This window comes from Pelophylax lessonae, assembly GCF_965119305.1.
Source record: "Pelophylax lessonae genome assembly, chromosome: 11".
Lineage (NCBI taxonomy): Eukaryota > Metazoa > Chordata > Amphibia > Anura > Ranidae > Pelophylax > Pelophylax lessonae.
Window position 1 is genome coordinate 119,686,739 of NC_138778.1, and position 16,830 is coordinate 119,703,568.

Below are 16,830 nucleotides of genomic sequence, written 5' to 3' on the forward strand. Positions count from 1 at the left end.
TCAGGTTGGTAACCGATGCGAGAATCGGATCACTTGTTGCCGATATGAGAATCGGATCAGGTTGGTAACCGATGTGAGAATCGGATCACTTGTTGCCGATATGAAAATCGGATCAGGTTGGTAACCGATGTGACAATCGGATCACTTGTTGCCGATATGAAAATCGGATCAGGTTGGTAACCGATGTGAGAATCGGATCACTTGTTGCCGATATGAGAATCGGATCAGGTTGGTAACCGATCTGAGAATCGGATCACTTGTTGCCGATATGAGAATCGGATCAGGTTGGTAACCGATGTGAGAATCGGATCACTTGTTGCCGATACGAGAATCGGATCAGGTTGGTAACCGATGTGAGAATCGGATCACTTGTTGCCGATATGAGAATCGGATCACTTGTTGCCGATATGAGAATCGGATCAGGTTGGTAACCGATCTGAGAATCGGATCAGGTTGGTAACCGATCTGAGAATCGGATCACTTGTTGCCGATATGAAAATCGGATTAGGTTGGTAACCGATGTGAGAATCGGACGCATAACCATTCGAAGTAGTCATAGCAACCAATGCTTCTTCAAACATCCTCAGATCCTTCCTACATACCACCGTGCCATTAGAAGCGCGTACGCAGTCAGGTGCAAGAATCTCAATGTTTTCATTGGGAGCTATAAGTGTGCTTGCCAAAATAGGAGTATCCTCAGGAGGTGGTACAGGAGGTTTTTTAGAACGTGGTATCGAGTTCACTGGAGTTGAAGGAATATCTATTCCAATATTTGTCAATTTCTGGGTGTCCTTTTCTGATATAGAACGGGGACAGGGCTGGCAACAGCCTTGGTAATTTCCAGGCTGTTTTTCAGGGAAGACAGTTCGGATTCGCCTGGCCTCCATTGGGAGAGCCTTAGACCTATGGGGTCGGGTTGGGCAGGATGTAATGAAATGTCCCCCTTCTCCACAATAAAAACAAAGGCCACAGATTCTCCTGTGATCTTTTTTTTTTTGTAAGGACAACTTAGTATGTACGGCACCAATCTCCATAGGCTCCTCATCAATCTCTGTAGGATCAGGGTTCAAATGAGATGTGTCAGAGTGACAAGGCTGACTGTTTAAGGCAGGCTTGGACCATGACCAGGCAGGATCACCATATTCATTTGGTTTCCTTTTTTCCCTAGGTAGCCGGGGTCTGCGGTTATCTGGAGCAGGTTTAGGAGTAGATTTTTGGGAGGGGAGACACTGGGAGTGCATCGCAATTGCAAATGATTCCCAATTGTCTAGGATCGGACTTTTTTCTTGCAGTTTCTGGTATGCCCACGTTTTCATTTTGCCAGAAAGCAAATTAATGGCAGCATGCACTTTAATAAAGTCATTATGATAGGTCCTAGGCTTAAGGATAAATAGGAGCTCACAATCCATACGAAAAAAAAGAAAAGAGGAACGGGAACCATCAAACCTGTCTGGTAGAAGGACAAGAGGTTCTGGGGGTTGAGCAGCAGTAGGCTGTGTCAGTCTGGCCACCTGCTGCGAAAGAGCCTGATTGTCTTCTTTTAATTCAGTAAGTGCGTGTATTAACGCAGTTACTTGTTGTGTTAACTGTGTCACCTGAGTGGTCATTTCTGCTGAATCCATTTTATCTGGTTCGTTCAATCTGTAACGCTCCTGCGTTTTATGTATGATGTGGATTTACAGCTGCAGAAATATTCCACTTCAGTAGTCATGTAGAGAAATGCTGAGACACCAATCCCAACTCCCTAAGACTCATCATGTGTGGATGATCTCAATTCAGCAAGTAAATACACACACTCAATAAGATGTTCCTAGAGTGACTTATGTATATAGTAACACAGTGATGATAGGCTGAAGAGACAGGTTGGGTAGAGATGGTAGATGACAGACACTTGAAAGGAAATGTTCTTGAAAGTAAGATAGTAGCAGATGGGATGCAGATAGGTTAGCAATCATGTATGGTAGCAGATGATAGAGTAGCAGGTGAACATACAGGAGAGACCAACCCAGTGCAAGAGCAGATGATAGTAGGCTCAAGAGCTAGCAATCTAGATAGTGCAGATGTAGTAACAGTCCTTAGTATGCAGAGCTAGACAGTGTAAGCTTTAGTATGAAGGTTATTGAGGTTTCCCCTGTGGGGCACTTATCACTAGTAGCAATGTAGCAGAGGAGAGGTTTGACAAGAGCGGATGATCCGGTAGCGGGATACAGGGATCAGCGCAGCATGGTTCCGACAGCGAGGTATGCTTGCAAGCATGAGAGCTTCAAGACAGGTTAGCATCAAGGCACAAAGCAGGTTGAACGAACACATGTGAGTGAAAGCTGCTGATTTAAATAGCTGTTCAGTCCGGCGCCTCATGATGATGTCAGCACTCTTAAAGGGAAACACACCTATATGTGCTTCATCTATCTAGGTAGATGGAACGCACCCGGAAATGATGTGATAGGAGGCACTGAGAGTGCCAGAACCTTACAGTCCCTTAGATCCAGGGAAGCCATAAAGCAATTTGGGGGAACATCACCTTCACCGTAAAGATGATTTCCATCCGGAACCACTTGTAGGTCACCGATCTGTTCAGTGGTTTTAAGTTTAGGATAAGCCGAAACTTCCCTAATGTTTTTTTTTACTATAAAGACGTGCGAATAGAAACCCAAATTCCTTTCTTCTTGAGGCACTGGAACAAGGACCCTCTGGTCCATTAGGTCATCAATTTGCGTCTGTAGTGCCAACGCCTTTTGGGGATCCCTGGGAGGGGCGGTCAGGAATGTTCTTGCGGCTAAACTCCTGAACGGAATTTGATAGCCCTTCCTAATGATCCTCCGCATGAACCCATTTTGGGTCACCTTTTCCCATTGTGGGAGGAATTGACCCAACCTTCTTCCCACCAGGACCCCAGCACCTAGGTTTGGGGGTTTTTTTAGGAGAGGAAAAAAGGATACCCCTTTTTTGTTTCCCTCTCCCCCGCTGTTTTTTAGTGGTTGGCATCTTAGAGACTCGCCCTTGTGGTCTTTGGGGACAAAAAAAAAAACGCTGTTCCGGAGTTTATTTTTACTTTTGATGGGAAGGCTTTCTTCTTTTTTTTTTCAAATTTCTTTTATTGATCAAATGTAATATAACCATCATACAAAGTATGCATTAGAACACAAGTCCAATATGTAGGTTACATGAAGGATCAGAAGTTAACATCAACAACCACTTCATCAAAACACAAATACATAAGTAGAGCTCCATAACAATGACTTGGTGTAAACTGGTATAACTATAAGTCCCATGATGGCCAACCACGGGGTAAGTGACACATAAAAAGAAAAAAGGAGTAATGCACACTTATGCAATAGGGGTAACCACTGCATAAGTACCAGACAGAGACGCTTAGGTAAAACCCAGATCAGATAGGGGAGGCGGGTGGGACAAGGGGGGGGGGGAGACAGGAGGGAGGGGCTCACGAAGGGGTGGGAGGAGACAGAGGAGCAGAGGAGAGAATGGAGTAGTAAACAGATGTAGTAGAGGGTGGTGGTAAAGGAGGAGGAGGAGGATGCTCGGCCTGTAGGAAACGGGTAGAGTCGTCCCGCGCGGGTGACCACCGCACCGGTCAGTCCGCGGGCGGACCTGCATCCCCGCCCAGGGCCACGCCCTCCGCAGACATGATAAAAGAATTCCAGCAAGCCCAGGTTTTGGAGTATTGCTCCTTCCTGCCCTGAGCCGTAAGAACCAGATCCTCTAATTCATTAAGCCATTTGACTCTACGCAGCCAGAGAGAGATCGTAGCAGGGGACGTGCTCTTCCAGCAGAGGGCTACACAGGATTTAGCCGCATCCGCCAGGTGTCTAAGCACTGAGCGCTTATAGCGCTTAGGGGCAATGCCAGTGCAGTGCAGCAGGAAAAAGGCCGGATCATCTGGGATGGTGCGTTCCGTCATCAGCTGGGAGATCCTATGGACCTCCGACCAGAAACCCCGTATCAGGGGGCAGTTCCAGAAAACGTGGTATAGGGTGCCCCTGTCCTGCAGACAACGCCAACACCTATCCGTCGCCTCCGGGAAGATGCGGCACAGTTTGTCTGGAGTATAGTACCAGTGCATGAGAACTTTGTAGTTGCTTTCCTGGATGCGGGTGCAGATTGATGACTTGAGAGAAAACCTAATAATGTTGCGCCTCTCCGATTCAGTAAATGTCTTCTGAAGCTCTCTTTCCCATTTGGAAATGCCCGGGAGGACAAAGCCCTCCGGCGGCACGGAGAGAAGTTCATACATCTGGGAGAGGGCATGGGGCAGAGCTCCCGCAGTTACCAGTAAATGTTCCAACGAGGTAAGGTCCCCCCCGAACCGCGTCGGGGGCCCCAGTTCCCGCAGAAAGTGCAGAAGTTGTAACGCCTGCCACCGAGTCAAGCGATAGCGTCCCGTCATCGACGTCAGCTGGGAGAGAGACATCCACTCGTGGCCCTCCCTGAAGTGGGAGACCTGGAAGACTCCCTCCGCCAGTAGTGCAGCAAATCTATCCCCTGCGCAGCCCGGGGGGAACCGCGGGTTCCCCAACACCGGGAACAGCTGGGAGTGACTGTCCACCAGACCCCTGGAGGCCACCACCACGGCACACGACCGAAGAGTCGGGCCCAAGGTGGGATGTCGTCTAACTTCGGCCGGGAGGTCCTTCAGAATCAGGGGAGCCCTGGACAGACATAATGGAAACAAGGAGGCCTCCAGACTCACCCACTGCTTCAGGTCGGCGTGTCTTGCCCAGTCCACCCACCGTGCCAGATGTGCCGCCTGATAATAGCGGCGGACATCGGGGAGGGCAACACCGCCGTGCCTCTTGGGAAGGACCAGGAGTCTGCGGGCCAATCGGGGCCTCTTACCGGCCCAGACAAAACGCGTGAAGGCGGAGTCGACCTTGCCGAAGAAGGACGCCGGGATGTGAACCGGGAGTGTCTGAAATAAATAGAGGAGTTTCGGTAGGACTGACATTTTCAAGATGTTGCACCGGCCAAACCACGAGTGGAGACCCTTAGACCATGTGTCAAGCAGAGAGCGAATCATCGAAAGGAGAGGCGGGAAGTTCAATCTGAACAAATCCGCCGGGTCCGGGGAGAGCCAGGTGCCCAAGTACCGGAGTCCCTCCGAGGCCCAGCGGAATGGAAAGTCTTTGGCTAACAAATCCCGTAGATCCGGTGGCAGGGCCACCCCCATGATCTCTGACTTGGAAAAATTGATTTTCAAGTTGGACAAGGCCCCGTACGTCTCAAATTCCTTCAGGAGACAGGGCAACGAGATCAAGGGTTGGGTGAGTGAGAAGAGGAGGTCATCCGCGTAGGCGGATACCTTGCAAGTGGAGGTTCCAACCCGTATCCCGGAGATGTTCGGGTTTGCGCGCACCCGGGCCAGGAAGGGCTCAAGGGAGAGGGCAAATAGCAAGGGGGAAAGGGGACAACCCTGACGGGTACCGTTGAAGATGCGGATCGGATCCGAAAGGATCCCGTTCGCCTTTACCCTCGCCCCCGGATTGGTATAGACCCCCCGAATCCAGGCCATCATCTGCTGACCAATGCCGAAACGGCGCAGGACCTCGAACATGTAGGGCCAACTAACCCTATCGAACGCCTTCTCGGCGTCGGTACTTAGAAAAATAGAAGGCGTGTGGCTAACACGGGCCCGATGGATCAGGTCAATGACCTTGGTCGTGTTGTCCCTCGCCTCACGGGTGGGAACAAAGCCCACTTGGTCCCAGTGAATCAGGCTCGGCAAAAAGGACTGGAGGCGGAGGGCAAGAAGTTTTGTGAAAAACTTCAAGTCCGCATTGAGCAGCGAGATCGGGCGGTAGCTGCCGCACGCCGAGGGGTCCTTCCCTTCTTTGGGAATGACCGAGATGTGAGCACTCAACGTTTCCTCACGGAACTCACAGGTGCGTCCCACCGCGTTAAAAAGCCGTAACAGGTGGGGCGCCAACAAGGGATGAAGTGTCTGGTAGTAGGCGACTGTAAAGCCGTCCGGTCCAGGCGCCTTGCCCTTTTTCGCCGAGGATATGACCGCCACCAGTTCTTCTTGAGTGAAAGGGGAGTCCAGTGCCTCTCTGTCCGAAGAGGAGAGTTGCGGCAGGGAAATCTCATCCAAATAAGATGAGAGCGGGATCAGGCGGGACGGCTGCTGAGGTAAGCCATAAAGAGTAGCGTAGAAAGTCCCGAAGTACTGTGCTATGTCTGCAGGCAGGTGCACCCTAGAGCCAGTAGCATCGATCAGATGGGGAACGTACGATGCAGCCTGTCGCTCTCGAAGGGACCGAGCCAGCACCTTGCCGCACTTGTCCCCAGATTCATAGCTAATCTTTCCACCGCACTGGATCGCCGCCTTGGCCCGATAGCGCAGAAGGTCAGCAATCTGATCCCTGAGGCGCGTCAGTTCCGTTCCCAGCACAGGGTCAAGATCCCTCTTGTGACGAGCCTCCAGACTCGCCACCTTCGCCAATAGGTCTGTCAGTGTGGCTTCCCTCTCCCTCTTGAGGCGTGCTCCATGGCGGATGAGGACCCCCCGGATCACCGCCTTATGCGCTTCCCACAGCACACTTGGGTCGCTGTCCGGTTCCACGTTCGTCTGAAAATACATTCGCAGAGTTTGAGTGACGTCAGCAAGCACCTCCGGCACTTGCAGAAGGCCCTCGTTTAGTCTCCAGTGCCAGTCTGAAACCCTGTTCGTGCCACTGAGGTTGACCGTCAGGGTCACCGGGGCATGGTCCGACCAGGTAATAGTGCCCAGCTCCACCCCCACGACCGACTGAAGCAGTCTGTGCGGAAGGAGGAATAGGTCAATGCGTGAGTAAACCTGGTGTGGCGCGGAGAAATACGAGTAATCTCTCTCACCAGCGTGAAGAATCCGCCACACGTCAACTAGTTGAAGGTCGTGCAGTAGGGTATGGATCTGTCTGCGCGTACCCCTAGGGACCGACGAGAGGCCCGTTGAGGTGTCTAAGCGAGGATCCAGCAGGATATTGCAATCTCCGCCCAGGATGAGTTTGCCCTCCGCAAAATCCAACAAGGACTTCAGCGACCTGCGGAGGAAAACCTCCTGATGAACATTAGGGGCGTAAATCGTGGCAAGTGTGACCTTGACCTCGCCCAGGAGTCCCTTCAGGAACAGAAACCTGCCCAGAGGGTCCACCTCACGGGCCCGCAAGGTCCAAGGGAGCCGGTTAGAAATCATAATGGAAACCCCTCGAGACTTGGCCTCGGCATTAGGGGCATGATATACGCATGGGTAGAACCTGTTCTGCAGGAGGGGGAACGCACCCTCCCTAAAGTGCGTCTCCTGTATGAAAGCAACGTCTGCACGTAGTCGCTTAAGCTCACCCAACAGGACACGCCACTTCTCGGGCACGTTAAGCCCCCTGGCATTGAGCGTGGTCACCCGCACGGGATCCATGAGGCCAGACGGAAGGACAAGAGACCCAGGAGTAGAGAAGGGGGAGGACCAGGGGATAAGAGAGATAGGGTAGGTGACCCGAGCAGAGACTTGTGGTAGAAAGGGGGTGGAGGGGGGATAAGGGGGAAGGAGGGAGGGAAGCAGGTAGAAGTGGAGGAAGGACAAGAGCCGGTAGGTCAAGGCAGGGGGAACAGCGGGGAGAAGAAAAAGACAGAGAACAGGAGAGGATACGTAGAAGTGGTAGTGGATAAGATACAAACTTTAAGACGTCCCGGGACCCCTCCTCTAAGAGGGCGGAGTCACACCTAGGGACGCAGGCCTATTGGGGACGAAGACCTGAGAACTAAAAACGGAAGCGGGAGAGACGAGCCCATGAGCCAGAACTCTCCCCATCCATTGATACGTACCAGAAAAGGGGACACACGGGAGAGGGGGACGTAAACCCTCCCCTCCGCCCGCTGCCCCAACACAAAAAAGAAAAAGCCAAGTAGTAAAGTGCAAAATCACAAAAAACAGTAGAAAGGTAGAACACTCTAAACTGAACTGTAGTGCAATGAGCACAGCCCACGACAGCCACCCTCCGCCCTGAAAAAACCCCAGGAAAGGGCAAGGACAGCGGCCATCGAATGGGCCCGGGGGCCAATCGCACAGAACCACACTCTCTAAGCCACCGGAGCCAGAGGGGAAGGCCCCCGCCGGTTAAACCCTAAAAAAGCCTTGCCCCCAAAAGAGGGCCGGCGTCTCCATTACAGTGGGCTCGGAGGTGCGGGGCTGCTGATCATATGCCCCCCCCCAAAATATAAGCCAAACAACAACCCTGAGATACATGAGCCAGCCAGACCCCCCGCAATCCCAATCCCCCCCCCCCTTCAAAATCAGATCAGATCAGAGCTCCACCCTCCGCCCACAGCACACACCCCCCCCCCCGAGACCCCCTCCGCCCCCCTCCCCCCGCAGAACCCGCCATCCAGCTTAGGGAACGAGATCCGGGAGGGCAGGACCACCCCCCCACCAACCCCCCCTCCAGCCCCACCTCCCGGCCCCCCACCCACCCCCAACCACAGCAAAAGTAACCTCGCCCAGCCCGAGAGCACATGAAGTCCAGACCCGTTCCAAAAACCCCCCTCCCCCAAACCCTGCCACCATGTATCTGCAATAAATCAAAGTCCCACGGAGGTAGTCAAAGAACCTGTGCCCCCCTCCGATCAAAGCACGTATGGTAAAGACACTGGGGGCAGGGCCGGTGAGGGGGAGCCATCAGATATCGGGACCGCATAAAGTCACTGGGGATAGGGTCAACTAGGGGGGGCCAGGCGATCTCGGGACAGCACAAAGTCACTGGGGATAGGATCAACTAGGGGGGGCCAGGCGAACACGGGGCAGCACAAAGCTCAGAAGCAGCAGACTAAGGACCAAGGCCCTCACAGCAGCGGTCCGCACCAGCATCGGTAACAGCAAGCGGGGTGACCACCGTGTCCAAGAAGTCCGGGAGGACGGGGGGGGGGCAGACAGCGGGGCAGTCCGGTAACAGCGGGGCAGTCCATGAACAGCGTAGCCTCATGAAAGACAGTCCCCAGGGAAGGGACCCGGTCACAACATGTAGGGGGGCCGGTGAGGGAGCGGAGGCAGACCCCAGCGGTGGAGACATAAGCATGGGGCAATGAGGGCACAGGCGGGCCCATGTCCACAAGGCATCTGCAAAGGCACCAAAGTCCATCCGACCTATGCAGGGCGTTAAAACTGTCGGGCAGGGGGAAGTGAGGGGGTCCAGCTCAGGGGCTCCGGTAAAAAGGAATAAAGGCTCACCTCAGGGGAAGGCTCAACAGTCCAGGAACAGCACGCATCAGTCCTCCCTCACCGCCGTCGCCGGTTCAGGGATCAATCTGCGGCGACCCCGCGGAGTACGTGATGGAAGACCTCTTTCCCGCCCGGGTGTATAAGGCGCTCTGCGTCCCGGGGCCGGGAGATGCTGCAGCCAGTTGGGAATCTCAAACGGGGGGACCTCCAGGAAGGCAAAGAGCGCCTGCAGATCATCCGGGTGGCGTAGTATCATCGACGTCTGGCCCTTACGAATCGTCAAGGCGAAGGGGAAGCCCCAGCGGTACGTGCAGCCCAGCTGCCGAATACGATCCAGAAGGGGCCTCAGCAGGGCTCTACGCTGCAGGGTGGCCCGCGACAGGTCCGGCAGGATCTTCACCTTGGCTCCATCGAAGTCGACCTCACCCGCCTCCCAGGCTTGTCTGATGATGGCATCCTTGTGCGTGTAGCGGTGCAGCCGGCAGATAACATCGCGCGGCCGATCGGCATCGGAGGACCGGGGCCCCAGGGCTCGGTGTACGCGGTCAAACTCCAACGATGCGGGAGGGATGTCCGGAACCAGGCGGTGAAAGATGGCGTGGACCGTGGACTGCAGCGAATCTCGCTCCGTGGCCTCAGGCAACCCACGCAGCCGCAAGTTGTTTCTGCGGCTGCGGTCCTCCATCTCCTCCAAGCGCAGCTGCAAGTCGGTGACATGTTGCGCCTGCACCTCCCGAGCGGTCTCCAGCAGGGCCACCCTCGCCTCCAACGATTGGACCGAAGATTCCCCCTCGATCACCCGGTCAGTAAGATCCCGGACCTCCGAGCGAACCGCCTGGATGTCTCTGGCGTGGGCCTCTACAAGTCTCAGGGCCAGGGCCTCAAAGTCTCTTTTTGTAGGTAAGGCCTGGATCAGTGCCCGTAAGTCACCCGCATCTCCCAGCGGCAAGGCAGCAGTCAAGGGGGGAGCAGCGGGCGGCAGGTGCGGAGACCCCAAGTCCAGCGGCCGGGGAGTAGCCGGGGAAGCCGGAGCCAACGCCATGCGTCCCGGGGAGGCCCCACGCGTCCGGGCCTGTCCCGTGCGGGCTGTCGAGGATCGGGTCTCCGGGAAGTATCTGTGTAGCTCCGCGCCGGGTGAGGTACGGAGAGGCTTCCTGGGTCCTCTCCTACGACTTGTGCTCATTCCGGGGTAATATCTGGCAGTCTAAACGTGGTGGACAGGGAGAAACGGCGGGAGCTCTAAAGAAGTGCGACCTCACTCCGCCATGTCCAGGACACGCCCCCGAAGGCTTTCTTCTTATCTGCTGTTCGGTCCAAGACCTTTTCCAGGTCTGACCCGAACAGAAGGTCCCCTTCAAAGGGAATGCTACATAACTTTATTTTTGAGGCCGAGTCCCCCAACCAAGATTTTAACCACAAGGCCCGGCGAGAAGAATTCAACAGGGCTGCTGTTAAAGCTGACAGCCTAACAGATTCTGCCGAAGCGTCTGCCATATAACCGGCCGCTTTGGACAGCATTGGCAAGGAATCCAAAATCTCCTTTCTGGAAGTCCCTCCTTCTAAATGGGCCTTAAGTTGGTCCAACCAGACCTCTAAATTCCAGGCCACTGCTGTTGTGGCCATAGCTGGCTTTAAATTAGCCATACCCACCTCCCATGATCCTTTAAGAAGAATCTCTATTCTTTTGTCCATAGGCTCTTTAAGGATACCCATGTCCTCAAAAGCAAGGTCTGTAGATTTGGCGCATTGTGAGAAGGCCGCATCCAATTATGGAACCTTGTTCCAAATGCAAGAGGGATCCTTGTCAAAAGGGAACATCCTTTTTAAGCTTTTTGGAAAAAAATAGCTTATTTTCGGGTTCAATCCACTACTTTTTAATGGAGTCCGAAAATGTGCTATGCATCGGAAAACACTAGATTGTGTTTCTTTTAGGGGTTTGGTACATCTTGTCATGTAGGGACAAAGAGACCTGTTCCTCCTTAATCTCCAAGGTTTCATAAATCACCTCTAGCAAAGCATCAACTTCCTCTAGCGACAGCTTATACCTAGGAGAGTCTGTCCCTAGCTCAAGGACCTCCCTGGAAGAAGCTTCCTCGGTAAGCTCCTTAAGGGAATCTGAGTCCTCTTCCTCTGTTTATCTACCCTCCTCTGGGGCTGAAACCAGGGGTGCTTCTGCTGGCTGTTTGGGGGCTTCAATGTTAGACAGCATGGATTTAATCGTCTTCATTTCCTTTTGAACTCCTGTGATTAAGTCCTTACATGCCCCTGTTGATTCCTCATAGACCAATTTGTCTATGCAAGGTTTACAGAGAGGTTTGCTCCAGCCCTCCCAGGCTCCAGGAGGGGAAGCGCCGGTCACGGCCTAGCCGGCCACCCTCCGCAGATCGCCTCTCAGATCCTCTGACTAGGACAGGTACCGGCTGAGCTCCACACCTTCCTCCCCCTCCGGGGAGGAAACACAAAAGACTGGGGAAGATGGTGAATGTCCGCCCCTTTATTCACCTAATCCTTTGTGTTTCCTGTCTCTGGAGGGGCAGCCTATATCTCCTGTGCTGTCCTGGACAGACGACTGGAGAAAACTATACGCTCAGGTGTGAATGGAGCTTTAGGGTGTCTGTACTCACAAGGCTCCTGAAGCACCACCGGCAGCAAATATATTTACCTAGCTGTCTCTCTGTTAAGCAGAGAAACCAAAAACTTTTCTACACTCATTTTAGCACCTACCTAAGGGGGTGCTACATATGCTTCATTTTTTATCTGAAAAAAGCCTAAAAGTGCCAGTATTAATGTATTTTTTTTTATTTAAACCCTGACACCACCAAATATACTTCACATTGCTATTCATATAAAGGGTAACTCCACTTTTGTGAAAAAAAAAATAGCAAATAAAAAAAAATATATATATAGTATAAACAATTGTGACACAAGTCATAGTGTAATTGGATTTTATTAAAATTACCTTTCCTTTTCAATCTCCAGCACTGTAATTTTCTGTTACATGCAATGCAATATGGCTACCTGGAAGTGTTTTGTACAAGAATTAAACATAACTTCCTGCATGTGTGATTGTATTACATACCTGGTAGCAGGGCCTGAAATGATGAGGAAGGCCTCTCTTACACCTCTGACTAGGGGCCCCTGGTAGCGTGAACAGAAGGCACAGGAGTGCAGAGTGGCATGAGTGCCTATAGGATTTGCCAGTAGCAGAGCGGGTACCCATGCCAGGCAGGAGAGGTCGTCTGCAGTCTTCTGTAAAGCCGGCAGGCTGGTAGACACCTAGAGGATGGCAGACTGAAGAAAGCTGGTACTGGTGACAGCAGGCAGGTGAGGCATGCACTGGTAGCAGACTGTAGAACAGCAGGCACAGCAGCAAGTGTCAGGTGCAGAGGAGAAGGCAATAGCATGGTCTGGGTACAAGCCGGGTCCAATCAGTGCAACAGAAGCAAATAGAGCAGACAGAAGCGGAGGTCAAAGACAAGCAGGGGTCGGTGCAGATGGAGTTCAGAGAGTGGTCAGAAAGTTGGGTCAACAACAGACAAAGCAGCACTGATCCTGAGCACGTGCACGTGTCCGCCGTTGCACACGAGAATGCGCGATGGCTCGTGTGTACGCGCCAGTGCATTAGTCAGTGCCAAATTCTTGCGAGCATGAAACGGAACATGTTTTAGCCTGTGCACAAAAGACCTTTTCTTTACAGATTGGCTGCACTAAGAGACAAGTCAGATTTCAGGCATCCCCTGCAACAAAAATGTCATTTTTGGTGAGATACTCCCAATAGGAAATCATATCTAAAGGGATGCAGACTATGCAGCTTTCCTCATTAGAGCCCCGCAGGTGCAGCAGATAATTGATAATTATGAAACCACTGCCATTAGATTCACTTTCCACATGGACACAGACAAACAAACAGTGATTTCTTCAGAACGACAAAAGGTAGGAATCTGCCACAAGTCCTTGCACTGTACATAGATCACCCAGAGGGGAATGTTTTTTTCTCAACAAAAGTGGAGTTACTCTTTAACTAAACCTTGTATTTTATCTGAGAGGTTTTTAGGATACAGAGGTTGAGCAGTAGTAGTGGGAACATGATGTGCTCTACCAGAAAACGTAGCAGCAGCCTGTATAAGATTGGCAGTTGTGTTCAGCCAGCTTAGAGTGTAATAAAGCTATCAGAGCCTTTGCTGAGTGGCATGACAATGATTTCAAGGAGTGATTTGATGTATAGAGTGTGTTATCAAGCTTGGGACGTGTACATTCCCAGTGATGGTGAGCGGCTGAGTGTGAAGCTTTGCTTATCTCTCCTCACTCTGTATATGAACAGAATTTGCCAGCTTGTAGTATTTAAATAGCTAAGGACACACTTATAGGTTATCAGAGCCACCCAGGCCTACACACTCATTCCTGCTCAGCTAGGGTGCAGGAGAGAATTCCCCTTGAAATAAATCAATCGATGGTTTAAAATTTCATAACACACCATAAACCAGCTTATACAGCTGCTCCAAAATATAGTTAGTAACAATGTGAAATAACAGGCACACTCTTGTGTTTTTCTTTCTAATTATTTTTTTAATAAGCGATATAATGTCTTAAAAAGGTTATTTTCACCAAAGAAATATACAGGCTGCTATAGCTGACCCTTATTGAAAATGCTGATTTAACCACTTGCCCACCGCCACACGACTATTTACTGCAGCAGTCAGCCCCCTACAGGCAAAGTGACGTAGGGGTATGTCGTTCGCCCACAAGCGTGTAGGGGGCGAGCGCGCTCCGCCTGCAGCACGCTCCCGCCCCCGCTCGTTCCCTGCCTAGCCAGCGCATGTGACCGGCGGCTCCGATGTCCGCCGGCCACTCGCGATCTCCCTCAGGAGAGGGAGAAAGACAGACGGCTGATGTAAACACAGCCGTCTGTCATTCTCCTTGAAGTAATGGCAGAGGCTATGCGATCCTGCTATGTAGGATCTTATGTCCCTGTGATTACTTCACTAGCCACGCCCCCTAACAGTTCGAATCACGCCCCTAGGGATACACTTAACCCCTTGATCACCAATAAAGTTAACCCCTTACCTGCCAGTGTAATTTTTACAGTAACAGTGCATATTTATAGCACTGATTACTGTAGTAATGTCACTGGTACCCCCAAAAGTGTCAAAAATGTCAGTCAGGGGTCCGATCTGTCCGCCACAATGTCGCTGTCCCACAAAAAAAAAATCACAGATCGCCGCCATTACTAGTTAAAAAAACAAAACAATAAAAATGACATAAATCTTTCCCGTAGTTAGTAAACGCAATAACTTTTGCGCAAACCAATCAAAATACGCTTATTGTGATTTTTTTTTTTTAACAAAAATATGTAGCAGAAAACAAATTGGCCTAAAATGTTAAAAAAATTTGATTTTTACATTATTTTTTTTGAGAATTTCATATAAAAAAATGTGAAAAATATTGTTATCTTTTCAAAATTGTCGCTCTTTTTTTGTTTATAGTGCAAAAAATAAAAATCGCACAGGTGATCAAATACCACCAAAAGAAAGCTCTGTTTGTGGGGAAAAAAAGAACGTCAATTTCATTTGGGTACAGCGTCGCATGACCGGGCCAAATCCTCCGGGGCTTAAGTGGTTAAAGGGTTCAATACTTAAGTAGTTTTATTTTTACCATTTTTTATATTGCTGTACATTGCGTTTACGAAGAAATACATCTAAAAGTGTTTTTAATTTCACTAAACTTCTAAACGTAAAAATAGAGTTCCACATCCTTACCAAGAGTACATTTGTGTTTCCTCATACGGCCTGTCTGTGTTTTATGGTTTTAGAATTGGAGATAATTTCGTAGCTTTCCTTCTATAAATTCTAGTAGCTAGCTGGAAAATAAAATAGAAGTGGAACAGTCAACAATGACATGATAGGTTGTAAAAACTTTTCTCCTAGTTAAAAATGAACGGACAAAGCATATTTTTGGTTTTGTACAATATTGTTTAAATAAGGAAAAACTTTTCCTGGCCAGGTTTACTAGGGTGTTCTCATTAAATAAAGGTCTACTTGTAAAGTAAAACACTTTTTATATTTAGGTTATTGACTAGTTTTGTAAGGTTTCTCAATGTTTCCCTATGCCCCTGAATCTAAACTACACTAGTATGATCTAAACTCAAACCCAGGAGATGTATATAAGACTCATTCTGGATGCAAAGACATAGTTACACAGCTCTGTAAATATTTGATTTACTATGTAGAAGGAAGTTTGTTAGAAAAAAGAGGGTATACTGGAAAAAATGTTGCAAATGGGAACAGGGCAGCTATCAGAAATTTTGGGGCCCCTTACACTTTAGGACTGCCCCCCCCCCCCCGCCTTACCACCAACATTCCTCAGGGCCCACCCACTGGCCCTCCCACCGAATCCGCTGTGAATGAAAAGGAATACAATATACAGCATACCAATACTTAGATGTTGTGGCTGCATTTGGCTGTTTATTTTCTGTTTTCCCCTGGTGACCTGGTCAGTAGTAATTCTACAGTATTAGGGTGCCTCCACTCTGGATGAAAGAGCAACAGAGACACCTTTAGATAGCAGTCTCCAAGACAGCTTGTTCTTTAGAAAAACAACAGACTTACTAGCAGGATCACCAGGTGAAAATAAAATAAAGCAAACCTAAAAAGAAAACAAATGCAGCCACCACATCTAAGAATTAGTAAGCTACGATATAATAAATGTTTGCATTTACAAAGTCATTATTTTATACTATTATACATCACATCTGTAGGTAGACGACGGGAGGGAAGGAAGGGGTTTAATAAACAGACTGGGGTAAAGCTATTCCCAGTGCTGGCAGGGGGAAAGAGGGGGCAGGGAGAGGGGGGGAACACAGAGAGAGAGAAGAGAGGGCAGAAAGAGAGAGAGGAAAGGGGCAGGGAGAGGGGGGCAGGGAGAGAGAGAGAGAGGGGAGCAGGGAGAGAAGAGAGAGAGCAGGGAGAGAGAGAGGGGGGGGGGCAAGGGGAGAAAGAGAGGAGAGAGGGCAGGGAGAGAGAGAGAAGGGAGTGAGCAAGAGGGAGTGGGGTGAGGGACACAGAGAAAGGTGAGAGGGAAGAGAGAGAGAGGGGGCAGAGAGAGAGAGGGAGCAGGGAGAAAGAGGGGACAGGGAGAGAGAGGGAGCAGAGAGAGAGAGAGGGGGCAGCGAGAGAGAGGGGGAGCAGGGAGAGATAGGGGCAGGGAGAGAGAGGAGGGGCAGGGAGAGAGAGGGAGAGCAGGGAGAGCAGGGAGAGAGAGGGAGAGCAGGGAGAGATAGGGGGACAGAGATAGAGGGGGCAGAAAGAGGGAGAGGCAGGGAGAGAGAGGGGGAGCAGCGAGAGAGAGGGGGAGCAGCGAGAGAGAGGGTGCAGGAAGAGAGGGGTCATGGAGAGATAGGGGGAGCAGGGAGTGAAGGGCAGGGAGAGACGGGGAGCAGGGGGGGGCAGAGAGAGAGGGGGCAGGGAGAGAAATGAGTAGCAGGGAGAGAGAGGGGGGACAGAGATAGAGGGGGCAGAAAGAGAGAGGGGGCAGGGAGAGAGAGGGGGAGCAGGGAGAGAGGGGCAGGGAGATACGGGGAACAGGGAGAGAGAGGGGGAGCAGAGAGAGATAGGGGGCAGAGAGAGAGA